Source organism: Triticum dicoccoides, chromosome 7A (assembly GCF_002162155.2).
Source record: "Triticum dicoccoides isolate Atlit2015 ecotype Zavitan chromosome 7A, WEW_v2.0, whole genome shotgun sequence".
NCBI lineage: Eukaryota > Viridiplantae > Streptophyta > Magnoliopsida > Poales > Poaceae > Triticum > Triticum dicoccoides.
Genome location: NC_041392.1, coordinates 587280872 through 587290249, shown reverse-complemented (window position 1 = coordinate 587290249; position 9378 = coordinate 587280872). Strand labels below are relative to the sequence as shown.

Below are 9378 nucleotides of genomic sequence, written 5' to 3'. Positions count from 1 at the left end.
TGGCGGCGCTGGAGCTGGTCGAGCCGGGGTGTCGCGGCGGCGCTGGAGGGAGTCGGGGTCGGGGCGGGGGGAAGCCGCCAACGGCCGTGGCGTCATTGGCGGCGTGCGCCGCCGAGGGCGGGGTGGGAGGGGGGCGGAGGGGAGCGGTCGGCAGGAGGTGGCGGCGCTGAAGCTGGTCGAGATGGGATCGGGAGGTGGTTTTTTTTTCTTTTTCTTTTATTATCTCGTCCATACCGATTCGTTTGGCTTATGGCTTATTATATAGACTGCGGGTTTAATACCATAAAGCATGGGGACTATTTTATAAAAATGCCGTGACGGTGAACCCGGAGACCCAATCCGTGCTTTATTATTAGGGAGAGATTATATTACTAGCACAAAGGCCCGTGTGTTGCAACGGGGCATACAAAGTTTAGTCATTTTCTAGTGCTTCAACATTTTGTAAAAGCAAAAAAGGCCATGTGTTACAACAAATACAAAATAAATAAGCGTGTGTTTGGAAACCTAAAAAATAATTTACCAATCAAACAACTTCGACCGTGAATTCCAGTTGTCATAAGAAGTTATCATTAGGTGCACACAAGCTAAGATTTGGGGGCCTTGTTTTAGTGAACAAAATTCTTGCACATACCTAGCGACACATCGATCTTGTCACTTCTCCCGTTCGTTAATGATGGTCATGTATTCCACCTAATCACGGTAAACACTTCTCCTGTTCGTCGATGATGGTCATGTATTCCACCTAATCATGGTAAACATGATCAATTCCAAGGTTACGAGGTTGGCCATTACACTATAGCATGCTGCATCCGCGTGCCCCTTTTTTCACTGACTTGTAATTCTGTGGATGACATGTCCCATTAATGTATGCATGAGTATAATTAGAATGTAATATTGTAAGATACACAGTTTTACTATTGTTTACTTATGTATTAATTAAATAAAGGGTGTGTCTAGGGCACATCTAGATGTGCTCTAGTTATTGCACAGCTAAGTGAGTGAATCAAACATAAAGAGAAAAAGAAAAAAGAAAAAATATCCACGCGAATCTCGATGTAAGATCAATGACATAGAACTTAGATGTGCGATACTTATGGCACATCTAGATGTGCTTTAGCAAAACTGTTAAATAAATGCATACCATCTTCTTTCATGCTAGAAAAAAAATACTAACTTGAGATTGTTGAAGCTCTCCTCTCAGTACACGCGATGCAACAAATACTGTAGAAAAGGAAAATAGCACAAAGGAGTCATGAAAAATATAATCACTTTTGCCAGTCCACATATCAAAGGAATCAACATCGTTATATTCTGATAGACAATTTAAAGTTGGGGAATATTCTTCTACTCAAACAAAAATAGTATGCAAATTCACTAAATATACGTAGTGTAATTGTGTTTCAACTAATGTGCAGATCGGAAATATAATCAATGCTTCGAGAAGTCTACACAATGATCATAACCCATTGTTCAATTATGCATAGGAAGGATAAGTAAAGTGCTCATCATCAGGAGACAAGACAGTTCAGGCGACAACCTGTGTGGTCTGCATCATCCGCCGTGTGCAACGGAGCCGGCGTCGCGTGCATCGGTAGCTCTGGTCCTCACGAGTGCCTGTTCCTCGTCAATCTGTCCGCAAGGAAGCCGATACAAAAGCTTAGGTAGCTAGCTCGCGTAGCTAGCTTTGTACACAAGTGTTACCTTCAACTTATGGTCTGGATGAAGCTATCTCGGCCTTGTGTTCGGATTAAGCGCCCCGACCTGTGTTGGGCGCCCGGTTCCACATGCCCGCGAGCGGAGGAGTGTAGGACAGCTGGATTGGGTAAGCAACGTCGGCGAACAACACAGCGCCTGTCCATCCTAGTTGAGTGCCCAGAAGTCCGTAACTCCAACCGCAGCACAGCCGCGCGTCCAATCTCTTCAGACTGGTATGTACCTCTTGGATGGTTTCCCTTCCTTTCCCGGTGTCCGCGTGCCTCCAGGAGTTTTCTCCTTGTCCCCATGGGATCGGCCTCCATGCACCTGCTCCATCGGCTGCTCCGTCGTCCACGTGGGATCGGCCTCAGCGCGCCTCCTGGACCGGCTATTCCGCTCTACCCATGGGATCTCCCTCCGCACTCCTCCTCGACAGGCCGCTTCACGTGTTGCTTCTCCTCCAGCCGCTCCGTCGTCCATGTGGAATCGGTCGGCCGTTTCCTCTACGGTATCGACCGCCTCCCTCTTATCTGATATTTATCGTAGGGGTTAGGGTATAACCAGTTTGAAATCTTATCGTAGGAACTGTCTAGATGGAGGTACGTGTGTGAGTCAAACACGAAAGAGAAAACCGAAGTAAACGAATTGTTTTTGACAGACAGACGGGATTAGTACCACCTTGGATTTAAAAAAAACATCAATGTGTTGAAAAAAACTAAAAGCGTAAAGTCACGGGAAAAAGCGTATTGTGACGGTGAACCCACGGAGTCAATCCGTACTTTATTATTAGGGAAAGACTAGCAAAAGAAGCCGTGCGTTGCAACGGGTACAAAATAAATGAATATATAGCTTATTGTAAGGTGAAGTAGCAAATCAAGTGATCATGTTTATGCAAATCAGATTTGGAGGAGAAGTGCTGCTATGACCTAGGTCTTTGAAGGGAGATTAATAATTAATAGGATGATTTTCGATGTGAAAATGTATGTTTTTTCAAGAATGGCCATCCATAATTTTGAGTATTTCTACTATTCTTTTGATACTTTTACAGTTGTTTCAATGGTAAATTATTTTTTCAGATTTGTAAGCAATCCATGATTTGAAAACATGATCAATATTAACTGGATTAATGATAGAACTGCGTATGGTTATTATGATACACTAGCAAAAGGGCCCGTGCGTTGCAACGGGAAAAAACTACACATAGTTCAATATCTCACAGGTGGTCTTGTAGATTCGACAAACTACGGTTTTCAGATCAAGCAACACCAACTTAGGGCATCTTCAGATAATATACCAATAAATCATGACAGTTGTATGTACGTCAAAACAATAAACAATTGTATGTATGAGAAAAGATAAGTGTATGTCTCGCTTCAATAGCCAAAAGAGTCGGCCGAAAATGAAACAGTTTTATTCAAATCTTATGTCAAGGATATCAGTACAACTTTTAGATCGTTTACAACCAGCCCTAAATAAATGCACTCTAGCGAGGCCCAATAGCATATGGTGGAACTACCCTATCCTAGACCACCTGTACCTAACCCCTCTACACAAAGATTTGGGAAAAAGTACAGCAATAGGAAACATACCTCTTCTATGTAACAAAAAAAAACAGAAAAGAAAGATGGAAGAAGAAGAGGAGGAGATCAAAGCTAGAAAATAGGAAATTACAAGGAGATATATATGTATGATAAACCTGCAGCGAAGCATGGCAGATCAATCCAGGCCGGATCCCTAGCAATCAAATCTTCTGAATTTCACATGATTGTGTCCTGCAGATCACTACTTCTCGATAATGCTAATGCCCCACCTGATCAACATGCTTTGGCTAACACTAAAAAGAAAAAGAAATTAAAATCATATGAAATAGAGTCTGTTATGACTAATAAAGCTTAGAATCACAGGTACATCCCAGGTACACTGTCCATAAAAAATATGGGAGAAACTACTTCTGCCTATATTATGTATTGTCAAACATGGGAAAAGTGACTAATAAAGCTTATAATCACGCTTACACTAAACTTTCTATTCTATGCATTAAAAGGAAAATCACAATACACCTACTGTAGAGATTATAACACATCAAGAGGCAAGACTTACACTGAATTTGGTAAGAAGATACAGCTACTGAATAATGTCCGTGAAGAAGCTGTACACTGTAAAACAACATGTACTACCTACTAATACTTTTGATTGCTAAGTTCAAAGATTACAACCTATCATAAGTTCATAACACATTGGGAATTGAAGTAGAAAAGCAAGTCCTAACTACTGTAATTTCAGAGTGCTGCAAGTCTAAAAAACCAACAATGTACCTACCATCCGCGAACAGCCGCTGTGACAGTGACATGGAACCGTTTGTCCCGGCAGCAGCACGCGGAGCTTGTCCCAGTAGGGCGCGTGGGTGGACACGTCGCGCTCCTGGAAGGTGACATGGAGCCTGTTGAGCAGCCAGCACACGGTGGAGCAGTCCTCAAATGTCATGCGCTGGCCATCGGGCGGGCAACGACTCTCGAACCCGGCCAAGGGATCTACGCTGCGGCCGCCATCTATAGCTAGGGGATGTGTCATCATTGTCGCGGCGCTAGGTCTTCTCGAGCGCCTGTGTGTATGCGTCAACAATGGCGCAGAAGGCGATGAGGAGGTCCGAATCGGAGAGGCTTGCCGATTTGAGCTCCGGGCAACGGTAACACCTGCCTGACTTCCCAGGAGCCACACTCTCGAGCTCACTATTATTCTGAACATGTGTTATTGAAATCATCAATATCGGGCGGCGGAACAACTAATAAACTGAAATCATGAATATCGAGCTCATATTAAGCATTTCATGTGTTACTAAGCATGCAAAAACCAAAAGAAGTAATAGTACAGTTTTTGGTAAACACACTCGTCTATTGATTGAGTTAAAGAAAATAAAGAATATTTTCTTCCGTAACAGGACATGCTTGGTTTCCCTCACACTATTACTTTCAATACCGTGTATTAGCCAGAAACAAACTTATATTAATTTTCCTTTTAAAAGAACATGCATATGTAGAGCTCTAGTGATATTATGTTCCGAGTTAACAACCAACATTATGTGTTAGGAAGATAGCAATTTTGTAGGTTGCAGATCAGAGCGGTATAGCAAAACCATGAGCATGTAACATAAATTTTGCAGAATAACAAGATTCACATGTGCTTCAAAGTCACAGATCGCTCCATGTCACATAAAAAACATAAATCACTGTTAGACCAAGGGCTGCATTCCTTCTACAAAATTACTGCATCTGCTGTTTGACTGTATATTGAGACTAAAAACCTAATTAAAATTATTTAGCTATTTATACCCTTCAAAACAGTAATACCAGTAACCAAAAACACAACAAAAAAGATTTGTATATGCTGCTGAATGAAGTAAACCCACCAATTTATCCTTATAGTGATCATGAACGATCAGTTCCTGTATAGTAAACATAAGAAAACAAAATTTGATTCATATTCATTTTCCGATGATAAACTTTACATGTATTTATCATAGTGTGCTCCTAATAGTATTTCCTGTGTAAGTGAACCAAAATCGTAAAGAGGCTACAATCACACACATTGAAGACAAGGTTTAGGAGTTCTAACAGAATTACACTTTTCATACTTCATTTTCTAGCTTTCTCAATACAGGGTTGATAGTTTTTATATGTGTCATTTCAGTAGTGATACTTGGTTCTTATATTCAGAGCTCCTAAGTTCACTAAAAATCTTGAAGAAAAACAATAAATAAGAAAATTGTAGGGTTTTTGGCTTATCTGGCTTCCCATAATTGTGGTTTCATGTCTTAGGAGTCATTTTTTCATATTCATAAGCTCATATGTGCAGTTTGTGAGATGAAAAGAATTAGCTATGTAGATTTAAAAAAACCAGTGCACAGTTTGGAATAATTCAGTGAAAGTGAAGCCAAAATAGAGAATTAGTGCATGTTACAACATCATCATCAGTTGAATAATAGCAGCCAAAAATGCAAGTGCTCAAAATAAACATGTGTATATGTTAGGACAACACATGCAATATACTCACAAGATATGGTAGATTAGTCGCTGACACCCATTACATAGGATGCCAACCACTCAATGCACTTTTGTCATCGGTGACCATTCCCCTCCATCTTCTGCACCCCAATTACAATAGCATGTAGTTGGCTTGCTACCAGAACTTGCTAATGGAAGCCATAGTGGAGTTGATGAGCTACAACGCCATGTTGTTGTCGCTTTGGGTCAAAAGTGTGACTAATTATTTCCAAAAGAATCGAATCAAGGCAACTAATTACACTTTGAATACCTACGTGAACAATACCTGGGTTGTCGTCTGCAATTTGTCTTCTGAATATTTATTCCCTGCCTTTGATCAAACCAATTTGTCTTCTGCCAATAAATAGATTATTGCTCTGAAGGGCTCTATGCAGAAACCTTTTTACATGGAGTAGATCACCCTTGGCTGCTGGAGCATTTGGACAACGAGAAACGCGACAATCTTTAAAAGGATAAGGCCAAGTGAGCTAGACCTGCTACTTCACAGAGCCACCCAAAAATCCTACACCAATTGCAGTCCTGAGTAGACAATTTTGTTAACAGAGAAGAAGCTTTCTCAATTTCTGGATGTTGCCAATGTTAGTTTGTGCAAAGATGTTGTTTATTCAACCGGCATAATCCATCCACAAGTCATCGCCAATAACAAAGTGCATTACACACACAGAGAATGCAGAGCATCTTAAAGAAGTTCTCAGCAAAAATAATTATACTGGAACAAAAGGATATTAGTAATTCTAAAATTCTAATTGTAAGAACTACACCCATACTGTTTGGGTTTCTGAATCAATCAGCATTATAGAAACTCCTGTTGCTGGGTGTTTTACCGGACGAAATCCTTTGCTTGCATAACAACAAACAACAAATAGGGCTTAGCCATATATGTGTGCGTAGCTTCAACAAATTAATCAAACAAAATTATTGCCTCTCAGTCTCAAGGAACCAAACAAAATCAATAATTTTTCAACCACCACATCAAACTGGTACAATAGCATGGACTGGAGAATGGATTTTATTTTAACAAAAAGAGCACACAAGCCAGCTGTAGTTGGCCGCCGTGGACACCATCCGAATAGCAAAAAATGGTCTCGTACAATAGCATGGACTGAAGAATGGATTTATTTTAACAAAAAGAGCACACAAACCAGGTGTAGTTGGCCGCTGTGGACACCATCCGAACAACAACAAATGGTTATACATCTGGTTTTCTAGGAGGAGAATGACTTGATGTTCCCTCCGTTCTCAGTGCTACCAACAGCGTCGGCTCCTTTAGTGCTAGTTCAAGAGAAGAGAGAGAGAGAGAGAGAGAGAGAGAGAGAGAGAGAGAGAGAGAGATTGGTTAGGTCATATGACATAAGAGCAGCAACTTTCTGCTTCTCTGTGCTGGTTGCAGAGAAACAAAAGAGAGAGGGCCAGATCGGCCTCGCCACTCCATCACCAGCGGCCCAGGCGTCCTCAACCTTGCCTGGCACACGACATGGCCCCGCCACCCCCTCACCAGAGCTCGAACGGCTGCATGTGTCTGTCCCGGTGCAGCTGCTCAACCCAGGTCAGGGCAGAGATCCGCCAGCAGCACTCCGTGCTCATTCTCCTGCCTCCCTGCCGATTGTCCTCCCACACAATCTTCCTGCCATGTTGTACACTCTCCGACAAGCCTGTGCGGGTGCTCGACGTACGCGTTGCCCCCATCCACACTCGCCAAGCTCCACCCTGGGCACTACCCGTTCCCCGTCGTCGGCGCTCACCATGAGAGAGAGAGAGAGAGAACAGGCTGAAAAGAGGGGCAAGGGGCAATACCTACAGAGCTCTGCCTACCAGCCATGAAGACCCGCCTCCGCCTGCAAGGACTTCACGCCATCGCGCCGGATCCCTCCATCGCCCGGCTCCGGTGAGCTCCCGCCTCGCCGCCCACCTCTGGATCCGCCTCCCCAACACCTTCCACGCATGGATCCGGCCCCTGCAAGCTCTGGCCGCCGCCGCCATTCATCGAGCAGCCGCGCCGCCGCCAGTCGCTCGAGCAACAGCGTTGACTCGATCCAGGTAGCCTGCCGACGATGAAAAAAGGACCACGGGTTGAATACCCGAAAATTCAGGGTCTTTTATGTAAAAACGAAACGTTTTCTCACTTCAGCCACTTAAAAGGGGACTGCGGTTGAATTTACAGAAATAAAGAGACTTTTTTTGCAAAATTGCTAATGACGTACGACCAGAAGCGATACCTGCTTTATTAGTAGGGAAAGATTAATCCCCAAATACAAATACAATGACATAATAAATGATCTCAAATAATCATACATACATACATGAATTAATTAATGATGAATTTGCAAAGATAGTGGTAAAATAACACATAACATGCTGATGCAGCAATTAGCATGGTATATGCACCAAATATTTATGAAGGTCTCAACACAACAAGAAAATAACTCACTCAGTTCAAAAAAAAAATAACTCACTGCTATTGTCAGCATGTTTTTTGGTCGAGCGAATTGTCACCATGATGACTAAAGCTAGCAGTGCCTAGCCATAGCAGCTGAGCAGTCATTGGTAGCAGTACTTTTCGTGACAGATTGTCAGAGCAAACATCCAAGTTCGGGAGGACGGTGGCACAACCTATATAGCCCACACGAGAGCCCTTGTCAAGTCGTCGCCCGGCCGGCGCAGTACTCCTCTGTCGGGCGCGCGAGGCAGGTCGAAACATCGTGGACATCGGCCAACAGATGGGCTCGATTAGCAAAGCCGCCGCCCAACGCCGACCAGATCGGCTGCGCCATGATCCCGCGCAAGTCATCAGGTTAGCTTAATCAGCAAGCACACCAGCTTCTGGGTAGGTGCAAATTCTGCACGTATATTAACCGGTGTGGCTGGATGTAAATGGTCGAGGTGGGACTATTTCATCATGGTTAGAAATCTCCTTCAAGAGACTAACAATGGTTAGCTCAATTGGTCTCGGTCTTATAGGCTTATTGGGAGGACGTGAGTTCGATCCCCATGTACTCCACAATATTTTTGTCTTTGCCAGGGTCTGTCTCGAACGATGGCGCTTTAGTACCACCTCGTGTATATGTTTTAAATTCAAACTAAAAGCGTAAATTCATAAAAAAAAAGTGTATTGTGACGGTGAACCCACGGAGTCAATCCGTGCTTTATTATTAGGGATAGACTAGCAAAGATGCCCGTGCGTTGCAACGGGGGAAACAAATTCTCGCACACTCCTAATGACACATATGTGTTGTCGTTTCTTCTTTTGTGTGTCCCTTCGTCATGTTAAAAAATAGACACATGGGAACGTCGAGGCATGAAGACCACATTAAAAATTATTTTTCTTGTATGAGTAAATTATTAATTAATGTATTTTACTAAATGAATGTGGAAATTAATAGATTAATTAATTTCTGGTCCACAACCTATACAAAATAAGAAACTCTTACAAAGCATACCTTATAAAGAAATCTGCATAAAATCTCAACTGAACAACAAATATATAGCAGTTTTAATAAGATGAACGAAAATCAATGGTAAACTGATGCAATTATAAAGAAAGGTCAGGTAACAGCACCAATTGATCAACTGATCAACATGTATTGTCGGTTCTACTTTGTCTTGGAATGGAAGCCGTGGCAAT

General features: G+C 42.6%; 1 long non-coding RNA gene across 1 annotated transcript; it reads right to left on the bottom strand.

The window, feature by feature from the left end:
- Window positions 1–3084: 3084 nt before the first annotated feature.
- On the bottom strand, window positions 3085–7739 carry LOC119332447. The gene is made up of 2 exons (XR_005160938.1): window positions 5746–7739; window positions 3085–4432 (listed from the first exon to the last, which is right to left on the bottom strand). It is a non-coding gene; the product is annotated as an uncharacterized LOC119332447 (long non-coding RNA).
- Between the last annotated feature and the right edge of the window lie 1639 nt (window positions 7740–9378).